At 48.5% G+C, this 11,189-nt stretch overlaps 2 non-coding genes across 2 annotated transcripts; both read left to right on the top strand.

Moving 5' to 3' along the window:
* On the top strand, positions 1-162 carry LOC142586472 (U1 spliceosomal RNA). The gene has a single exon (XR_012829235.1). It is a non-coding gene; the product is annotated as a U1 spliceosomal RNA (small nuclear RNA).
* A 9,909-nt stretch (positions 163-10,071) lies between these two features.
* Positions 10,072-10,233, top strand: LOC142586471 (U1 spliceosomal RNA). Its single transcript, XR_012829234.1, has one exon. It is a non-coding gene; the product is annotated as a U1 spliceosomal RNA (small nuclear RNA).
* The last annotated feature ends 956 nt before the right edge of the window (positions 10,234-11,189 follow it).

The following is an 11,189-nucleotide window of genomic DNA, read 5'->3' as shown; positions in this document are numbered from 1 at the left end:
ATACTTACCTGGTGCCGAGTTCCTGATGATCATTCAGGTCGGGGCTCCGTGCTGAGGCTAACCATTGCACAGCGGTTGGCTGAATCACGCCACTACCCCAAACCGGGGCAGATGGGGCATGCAATTTTTGGTAGTGGGGCTTGGCGTGCGCGCCAGCCCCTCGTCATTAAAATCAAAAATTAGAACTCATGCGTACTGCGTTCACCACGGGCGTAGCTGCGCGCCGACCGCCATGACGTAAAGTGTGCTGTCTTGCAGCAGCCGCAACACATGCGGGCAGCCACCGCTTGCTTGACGTCCACCTATCAGTGTTTCGTGAGCGCACCACCATGCAAGGTTCGAGAGAAACTTACTGCACGAATGGCGCAATTAAATAAAAGTGCGAAGTAAGCTTGCTCTGCAGTTGCCTTCTAACGTTGGGTTTGTACAAGCTTACAGTCAGAATAATGTGTCAAGCCGCTGTTTCGAACGCACTTGAACCTGGAAGTGAAACAAGGCGTTGTAGCGGCGTGAAAATTCTTTGCGCTCAACTTTCTCAACTACGTACAGAAAGAGGGCGGCGATTTGCACGCAGTGTCGACAATATTCACAGGCGGATACAGGCAGCCAATCCTTGCGAAATAAGATATAGCGAGCGCAATGAATAAACGCGGGAGCCGTCCGTTCCTTCGGCGTCTACTGCCGTCAAACTTCCACTTCCGCCAGTGCTGTGGTGCGTCCACTTCGGACGCTAAGTGAAGCTCCCCCATAGCGTGACCAGATGAAAAGTATTGAAGTACCCGGCTACTAGGACGCCACAAAGGACGCCGCTCGAAAGCACAGCAGTACGAAGATGGCAAGATGCCTTTGCTCATGACCAGCCAATCTCGTCTTCGATTTCCCGCTGTGCGATAAAGAACTAAAAAGCATAACTTGTTTCGTCTTCTCGAATGCAGCTTCGTTCCTTTCTTTATTCCGCTTTCCGGAGAAAATGGAAGGGATAGCGCCAGGCTTTAGGCGTTGCCTTTTCGGTGACATTCCGCAGCTCTCCAGAAGAACAGGGCTCGTCTGATAATCACGGTCCCCGAAATGTTCGAAGCACAGGAAGTCACGCTTAGACGGTACCTATGATGGTTGCGACGAGCGCGCAGCGCAAATCCATGTCCCTCGAATCTTCGGCTCTGCCGGAAATGCGAGATTGCTTGTCTCGCTTGAAGACGCTCTTCGCACACTTCTGTGCGAAGCAGCGTAAAGGCGTTCTCCTGCCTCCACTCATCCCATTACAGAGCAGCACACAGCACCAGTGACGATTTTTCCAAGATTTGGGCACGTGCTGCGCTTGTGAAAAGAAGTATGCGGCCGAGAGCCACTGCCGCTCGAACCACAGCGAACTGTGGTTCGCTGCAGTTTGGCGCCGTCCATGCGGGTGAGAGACGCGGGCGACGGCTGACTCGCCAAGAACGTCACAAGAACGTTGCTTCCTCTAGTTCACTATACGGCCGGTAGACGCGGTATTTTGTGAAAAATGCATAATATTTATTATTTTCCACTAGTTTCTGCCTGAAAACAAGGTTGTGTCGACCAGTTCCAGCACCGAAGCTTCCATCCTTGCTAAAAATCTCGGCAGTAAATGTTTTATTCAGTATGCCTTAATTTCTTTTGCTCTGCTGATGTAAATGCTAGGCAAAGTACAAAATAACGCCATTACTTTCAAGCTAAAATCTTATCATTACCTGAACAATGAGACAAGGATCACCCACAATCTTTGCGTATTCTGCACCTCATAATCTGGCTGCATTTGCGGGAAACTACGCAGCGCGCGGGAGCGGTGTCCCGGCGCAGCGCAAATAGCGCGGGAATAGCGCGGAATAGCAAAGATTCCAAGGGAAGGAAAGCGTAGCAGGGGGCGGCAGAAAGTTAGGTGGGCGGATGAGATTAAGAAGTTTGCAGGGACGGCATGGCCACAATTAGTACATGACCGGGGTTGTTGGAGAAGTATGGGAGAGGCCTTTGCCCTGCAGTGGGCGTAACCAGGCTGATGATGATGATGATGATGAACGTGACTTCAACATAGTTGTTTGAGCAAAACGGCTGTTAAGCACGGTTAGACCAGGTTCTTCAGTGTTTTTCCCGGCTAGCCATACCGGCAGAGCCCTCAGACTCAGCCGGGCGCCTGCGGCGAAGAGCTGACGCCCTCGCTCAGGCGCGTGCTTCATCCGTGGCGAGGCTGAGTGACCAAGCGCCAACGAAATAGCTGTTACCTCACTTAGTCACGTGGTATGTAGCGTCGAGCGCGGCGAGGCTCGAGCAACTGTAACTGCGACACTTCTTCCCAGCAGTTCACGTGACGTGACGTCACAGCTTCACATTTGCGCGCCGGCGGCTGAAGCTCAAATGCGCGCCGAGATTGGCCTTGGGAGTTGTATCTTGAGGAGTACAGCTTTCGATCTAAAAGGCAAAGCGGAGGTTTCCTGCGAAGTTGCACGTCGCCATTGGCATCGATGGCCTCCACCACAGCAGTCACGTCTCCTGCGCGCCGTTGTTCTAAAGTGCAATGCTTCCTGAAAGAGGCGAAGTTGTTAGCTTCAAACGTCTAGCTTCCCAATGAGTGTGGGAAAGGAGCCAGCATGAAATTTTCTGGTCAAGCGCACAGTACAACTCATAAGCTGAGCGAGCGGGCACGGTACGATTGGGTGTTGGAGAAAGAAAAGGCGGGTTGAATATTGATACCGAAGAAGTTTTCCGGCCAAAGAGGTCGTGAACACAAAAAGAAAGCGGACGACTTTCACCTACCACCGTTGAAAGGGGTCGCAAACAGCTTTTTTCGGAGAAACGGGACTCCACTGTCGACAAACTGATGCGCCACTTGGAAGGGAACAGCAAGCTACCATCCACATAGACGGCAACTATGCAAGCTATGTTAATGAAGCTTGGCTTCCGATACAAGAAGTCGTCTCGGGACTCACTGCTCGTGGAAAGCGACGCACAAAGTGTAGTCTCGTCGCGCTGTCTGCGCCAGATTGCGAAGTTGTGACGCCAAGGCGGGCAGATTTTTTACACCGACGCAACGAGGGTCAACGCCGGCCACACAAGTAGTCAAGTGTGGGTTGACAAAACCATAGATACCCTGCATAAGGCGCGTTGATCCGGATTGTCTACGGCCTTCCAAAACCTCAGCGGTAAATGTCGCAGGCTTATCTTGACCCCTAGCTGTGGCAATAAAAATGACCTTATTGAAGATGCTGGGGAAGCCTCTAGCACGGCGGGAGCAAGAAGGCCGCAGACTCCTTGTCAGGCATCCATATACCTTTTGGTCTACGCCCTAGGCAACTGTACCATACGTTGTCTGAATAAACTATTTGACTCTTTGACAAAGAAAAGCTCAGGCGATTATCATGAGGAGATTAATGGAGAGCACTTCCAAAATGGCTAACTCAGACATTTCTGCATCTTCTACAACTTGCAAGTGTTATACTCATGGACAATGCACCATACCATTCCGTGAAGCAGAAAAATCTGCCGCGAGTGAGCAGCGTCAAAAGGCAAATAAAGGACTGGCTTTCTGCAAAGTGTGTTGCACATGGCCAGGACATGGCTGAAATCATGAATGCAGAACTCAGGAAGCTCGTCTAAAACACTAACACAGATGGAGATAGATACCGAGTGAACTGTATCGCTGCAACATCAGGCCACCTCGATGCCGTCGAAAAGAGGTCTTTGTATTATTGGAGAAGAGTTTCTATCTGTTCCAGACTACTACGGGGAACTCTTGGATTTGTGTCGAAGTCTGGTTCCCGAACTATGACCTCAGAGGTTAATCCCACAGAATCTACAAGGACAAACGCATTGCATTCCACAATTTCCTCAATGTAGGTGATGGTCCCGCCCTTGTTGATGGGTTTCAGCTCCTGACTTAAGTTTGTAAACATCACTTCCATTTTTCCACCGAGCAGTCGATCGATCCCTATTCTGACACAAATTTCACGCTCGAGGAGTAGACGTTGATCGCCCTCGATGACTCCTTCTACGTTTGCGAGTCTATCAGTGCCAACGGAAATGGCGATGCTGGAAAGAGGCGGGATGCTGACTTGATCTTCGAGCACAGTCATGGCATCGTGACTCCGAGAGCTCTTCGTCGGTATCGCTTGATCTTCGAATAGCGATATCGACTTCCATTTCGACTCGATGTTTGCGCCATGTTGGTTCAGGGATTGCGTGCCGAGAATTACGTCTTGTGAATACTGCTGGGCGGTAAGGAAGATGGTAGGGTAGGTTCGGTCATGAACGGCAATTCTTGCCTTGTAGATTCCAGTCGGCGTTATCAAGCCCCCTCCAGCTGTTCCAATTTTAGGGTCTTCACTTGCAAGCTTAACTTGAATTCGGCGGCGATGGGTCCATTATGACGGTGTAGTCAGTTCCTGTGTCCACTATAGCGGCGACTGCGTGACCGTCGACAAACGAGTCGTGATATGGGGTTCTTTGCCTCGCATTGCAGTATGGGCTTGTCAGATGAAGGCTGTGTTGCGTTGACATGAGTCTGGTACGTCACGTCGTCACGTCTTCTTTTCTCGGCGTATACTTGGCTTCCAGGCTTAGTCGGGATGGCGGCGTGTCGTTGCTACTTCACTGAGTAGGACGTTGAAGCGTCGTCGACGGCGGCGGACGATCTTCGCGATTGAAATGAAAAGCAAACACATCTCCATCAGTTGCTTCTTATCGCTTTCCCGATATGGGCTTATGAATCAGCCCCGAGCGGGACTAGTGTATGGTCGGCGCTGCGGCGGCAGGTAGCGTCCTTGTGAGGGCGAACGGGAAGGTCGTCGGGTTGTCCCGTGTGTTTAGACGAGGTAGTCTTCGATGTCACGAGGTCGCTCCCCAAGATGTAGACGCAGTGCGTTGATGGCGAAGCCTTGCAGTCCCAAGTCGTGGTGCGGGCATTAGCCGAACACGTAGCCGGCTTGTCCTTCGCAACGGTAGCAGAACGCGTAGTGGTCGGGTGTGCGTCAAATGTGTCTCCCTTGGGGGGCTTCGTTGGCCGGCGGGTGGCCGGGCTGACGGCGGCGACTAGTGACGGATTCGTGGCGTCACAGGGCCCTGACATGGGCGCCGAGGGGGACCTGGTAGCTAGCGACGACGGCGTATGTAATCGTTTCCGGCTGAGGCTAAGGTGGTAATGGTTGCACTTCAGTGACCTCCAGTGATCGCTGAACTTCTTTGACGATGTCGCCGATTAAGGCCCCTTGAGGCTGCAACCTGCTAAAGAGCTTCTTCGTTTCATCGCGAACAACCGCTCTTATGCTCTCGCGCAGGTTGTCGCTGCCGAGTACTTGGGCATCTATACAGTTTGGGGTCAGCATTCAGCAGAGACATTGCCATGTCCACATATCGAGCGTCTTCTAAATGGTTGTGGCTTCGGAAACAAGTTCAGCAGCGGTCTTGGGCTGCTTGCGTATCAATCCAGCGAAGACCTCTTCCTTGAAGCCCTCATCAAGAAGCGAACTTTTTTCTCTTCTGGCACATCGCGGTCGGCGTGTTTAAACAGACGTGTGATCTCCTCCGTGAAAATCGTGATGTTCTCGTTAGATTTCTCCTATTCACCACATTTTCAGACTGGGAGTGGCGCCTGAAGGGTGCAAGGACTCTACAGTACACTGTACTCTGACGAAGGCTGGTCCACCTGCCGAAAACGTTAAGTAAAAGAAGTCTTCCAAAAAGGTCGTCATCTCTGTCCTGCGTATACATATATATATATATATATATATATATATATATATATATATATGCACATCGAGAAAGGAAACAAAAGGCTCGAATTCCTTCTCGTTCATCTATCTACAAGCGGTGGTATGAAATATAGCGCTCTCGATGCTATTAGGTAGCAAACGAGTTCTTCTTAGCCACGTGCCTGCTCTGCTAAGTTCGCGTGTTACGTGGATGGCACATCCACCCGTAATGACTTTCAGTGGCGCCGGCTAACATTTCTAGGGCAAGCTCTATTACGCATAAATACGAATGTATTAATGGACGGATCGATTACCAATGCTGTCACAGAATTGGTAGTGCATTGCACGCATAAGGCTGAGGTTGTTTGTTCTTTCCGCCCCGCGTACCTATCTATTACCTGTTTGTCCACTTTCATTTCCCCTTTCTTCGTTAATTTTCATATTTCACTTTCTATCAATGCTAATTACCGCAATTATTTCCTTGGCTTCATTGCCTGGTGGCTTTATATGTTTGGATATAGAGCAGCTCACAGTTATCTGCTCCTGAACACCATCAGCCGCACCTCGCTCCTCAAAGAGGCAGCACGTGTGCCGAGAGAGCTCGTGAACTTCACTTTGCAATTTGGTGAAACAGGATGAAATTGTAGATCCGGGACCTCAAACAAGTGTAACGTAATGATAATTAATTTCTCTCTCATTTACCGCTAAGCAACCGCCCAATTTTTTCGCACTTTTTCTCGCATTGTTTATTCTTCTTTCTTTCTTCTTTCGTTCTTTTGGGAGGTGAGGGTTTACGCCCCCCTCCCATCCTTTTCCACGCGAATAGACTTTGAGCAGGAGAACTAGTGCGTCTTTAAAGTGAAAGGTGGCGCCAGGAGTAAGCTTCGTTTGTTAAGAATAAGGGATTAAATTTTAGCCACCGAACCATCCACGACGCCTATCTTGGTTAGAATCACCATATAGCGAGATCAATCGTAAATCCTCAATCCTCGAGCCTTCTCGCAAACACTTTAAACATGTAAATGTACACAAAACGCAGTGCAGGCATCAGAATACGGAACTGCTGCCCATGCTCCAAAATCGGTCATGCGTCCGTCAGAAACGGGCTGCACATAAAAAAAAACATGCAACAACGAGAATGATAATCTCAGATCTCTAAAATAGCAAGCTAGACACATTAGGAGCGAGCTAGGACTTAGCATTAGTTTAGACGGAAGACCGTCGACATAACGATTAGAACAAACAGCCACCTGGAATGCAGGGCGTACGTAACAGGGGATCTGCTAAGCAAAGCCCTTGACATGTTGATTTCGAACAAAGACAAGTACCCGTAAAGAAAGATATTTCTGGATTGTGTTTCAAGCCACATTAGCATAGATACGATTGAGAGATCACATGCTTTTTCCCGCGTCGCGATTCCGGGCCCTCGGCTTAAGTTGGACGACCAATTAACGTCAAGGGAACTCAACCTATAAGATAAACAAAATAGACAGCAGACATAAAGTTAATTACACGCAGAGCACAATACGCTTCTGGCACCACCAAGAACACTCGTAGAAAGGAGAGTGTCATATGGAGCAAGCCCACAATCACCACGTACACGATATCACTGCACTACATACATTATAAAGAAGGACGCAACTAATGTGGCGGCACCGTAACACCCAGCATACGCTTTGAGGTTGCCAGTGTACTAAATGTAAACAAAAGAAATATTTAAGACACAGAAAATAAAACAAGCACCCTCGATGAGTGGCTGAGCGACACCGCTGTGGTCAATGTAACCGAAAACATCGAACTGGCCACGATACCCAACTTAACAGAGCCAGCAGGCGATTACCATAACCAGAATTCAACAGGCAACTACCATGATACATATTGCGACATCGTTTGAAATGCAGGACATGGGTAGAAACTGTTGAATGCAAAGCATTTCTTGACTAACATTTGCCACTTTGACGGTAACTATGTATCTAGCCGCCTGCGTTTTGTTGCTCTAGTGGTCGTTTACAGAACTTGGTATCTACCACGATCCGCATAGCAGGACAGGAGTGGACGACGAACATAAATGATAAGTCGTGACATGAACGTCATGACATGTGTGTTATGTAGGTCATGAAAACGGCGTCTACATCTTGGTGTTGACATGATCGTTTCGTTAACTTGCAAGATCCCACAGCGCGTGGGATCTGCCGGCTTTCTTAATGAATGGTTCGGAATTTATATGTTCGTTTCCTGCATCCACCTCAGGGAACAAGTGGGTCACCGTAGCCACGGACTATGCCATCATGCAAGCTATCACCAAGCACTCCCTACCAACTGGGCTACTGGCATTACAGTTTTTTAATGCGAAACATTTCTCTCAGGCTAGGTTAGCCAGGACGCAAGCAGTATACTTCAGACAATTACAAACAGACTCTTACAGAAACCCCAGACTCATGCACGTCATGTATCCAGACATGTACTCTACAAACAGATGCACATCGTGTGGCGAGGTTGCCACACTAAACCACATGTTATGGGAGTGTCAGGACCTAACAACCAAGTCGGGCAGTGCCGACCCCGCCGTCTCTTCCACCACCAGCCTCCGATCACGCTGGATGACCGCAGTGCTCAGCTCTGACCTGACAGCACAACTCTGGGCCGTCCAGCGAGCCGAGGAAGCCGCTTCGAGACAAGGTCTCGGAACCGCGTCCGCGGCGGGTGCCCAGACCCACTAAAAGGACGCCGGACTCAAATATTGTTGATTTAAAATAAAAGTTTACGCTCTCTCTCTTGACGAACATTTGCCATTTTGACCGTATCTATCTACCACCTACGTCTTGGTGTTCTCACGGTCGTTTCGTTCACTTGATATGTGCCAAAATTGGCCTAGTATGAGAAGCGTGTACGACAAACATAAATGAACGGTCATGACATGAATATCATCACATGTGTCTCACGTAGGTCATAAAACAGTCGCCTGCGTCTTGATGCTCTCATGGTCTTTAGTTAGGTTAGTAGGTAGGAAAATTGGCATTGTATGACAAGAGTGAATGACGAACCTAAATTATAGCTCATGACATGAATATAATGATATGTGTATCATGTAGGTCATGAAACAGCCGCCTAAGTCTTGCTGCTCTCATGGCCGTTTCGTGAACTTCCTATGTACCACTTTTGGCATACTATGACTAGAGTGTATCACCATGATAAATGATAGGCGATGACATGAATTTCATGACATGCGTGTCATGTAGGTCATGAAACAGCGGCCTACGCCTTGGTATGTACCGAAATTGGCATATCGTGAAAGTGTGTAGACGAATATGAATGATCGGTCATGACATGAGTATCATGGCATGCATGTCATGTAGGTCATGAAACAGCCGCCTACGTCTTGGTGCTGTCATGGTCCTCTCGTTCACTTGGTATGTACCAAAATGGGCATTGTACGAAAAGGGTGTATGACAAACACAAGCGATAGGTCCTGACATGAATGTCATGAATGCGTGTCACGTAACTCATCAAACAACCTGCTACGACTTGGTATGTACCAAAATTGGCATAGCATGACAAGAGTGTATTGACGAACATAAGTGATGGGTCATGACAGATATCATGACATGCGTGTTTTGTAGGTCATGAAACAGCAGCCTACGTCTTGGTGCTGTCATGGTCATTTCGTTAACGTTGTAGACTCCCCGCTGCATCACTAACATCGATTCCTACAGACAAGGCGTGGGATATGCCGCCTTTTCATTATTATTATTATTATTATTATTATTATTATTATTATTATTATTATTATTATTATTATTATCATTATTATTATTATTATTATTATTATACATGCACCCGCCGCGGTTGTTGGGCTGCGAAGCACTAGGTCACGGCATTGAATCCTAGCCACAGCAGCTGCATTTCAATGGGGGCGAAATTCAAAAAGCACCCATGTACTTAGATTTATGTGCACATCAAAGAAACGCAGGAGGTCGAAATTTTTCGGAGTCGCGCATTACGGCATTACTGATAATCAGTTCGTGGTTTTTGTACGTGAAACTACATAATTATACTCTATTATAGCGCATGCTGGACAGCCTAGACAGCACAGAGATAACCTGTGGGAAACGCAAATAAACACGCTGCGGTGTTCAACCTCGATTCTTGGTTTCCGCCCCATGTTAGTGAAAAAAGCTATCAATAAATTTGAAGGATACGAATATTAGGATTATAGGTTTTCAGCTAAAATGCTCTTGATCGTAAAAACTGCCTTGTATGTTTCTCTTACTTACTATAGCATTTGGAATAAAGCGGAATGCACTCTTCGCAACCAGTGCAGCACAAAGGGCCTATTGAAATAGGCTGTCGTCCCAATGGTTTCCGCTTCATACTTACCTGGTGCCGAGTTCCGGATGATCATTGAGGTCGGGGCTCCGTGCCGAGGCTACCCATTGCACTGCGGTTGGCTGAAGCACGCCACTACCCCAAACCGGGGCAGATGGGGCATGTAATTTTTGGTAGTGGGGCTCGGCGTGCGCGCCAGCCCCTCCATGCTTCAATCAAAAGTCAGAACTCGTGCTTAATACCATCAAGCGCTAGCCACGTACCGGCACAGTCCACATCCTGTTCATCACATATCTTTAATGGATGGCTGTATTTTTGGATGATTCTAAACACGCGCGATCTGCGCGCCGACCACCGTGACGTCATGTGTGCCGTCTAGCTGCAGCATGGGTGGGTTGCTAGCGCTTGACGTCCGCTTCTCAGTGTTTCGTGCCCGCACAACCATGCAAGGTTCGAGTGAAAGCGAGTGCACGAATGGCGCAATTACATTAATTTGCGATGTGAACTTGCTCTATAGTAGCTTTTTAGCGATGGGTTAGTCCAAGTGTGCAATGCGAATAATGGGCTAAGCCACTGTTTTGAACGCAGTTGAAGCTGGAAATGAAACAAGACATTGTAGTTGTAGTTTATGAACTGTGTACAGGAAGAGGGCGGCGATTGTTGACAATATTCGCAGGCGGATACAGGCAGTCGACCCTTACGCAATAGCGAGCGCGCTCAATGAACGCGGGTGGCGTCTGCTCGGCGTCTGCCCCCGTCCACCTTCCACTTGCGTCACCGCTGGGGTGCGTCCACTGCGGACGCTATGTCAAGCTCCCTTCTAGCATGACGCGCATGTTTCATGACCAGATGATAAATATTGAGGTACACTGCTACTACGACACCATAGGGAACGAGACTCGAGAGAGCAGCAGTATGAAGATGGCACGATGCCTTTGCTCTTCGCCTGCCAATCTCGTCTTCGATTTTCCTCTGAGCAATAAAGAACTAAAAAGCATAACTCCTTCCGACTTGTCGATTGCACCTATGTTCCTTTCTTCTTTTCGCTTTCCGGAGAAATTGAATGGTATAGCTCCAGGCTATGTGCATTGCCTTTTCGGTGACATGCCGCAGGTGTGCAGAAGAACAGGGCTCGTCCGATATCCACTGTCCCCAAAATGT

Source organism: Dermacentor variabilis, chromosome 6, assembly GCF_050947875.1.
Source record: "Dermacentor variabilis isolate Ectoservices chromosome 6, ASM5094787v1, whole genome shotgun sequence".
In the NCBI taxonomy this organism is placed as follows: Eukaryota; Metazoa; Arthropoda; class Arachnida; order Ixodida; family Ixodidae; genus Dermacentor; species Dermacentor variabilis.
Note: the sequence above shows the minus strand (reverse complement) of the source record. Positions and strands in the feature narration are given on the sequence as shown.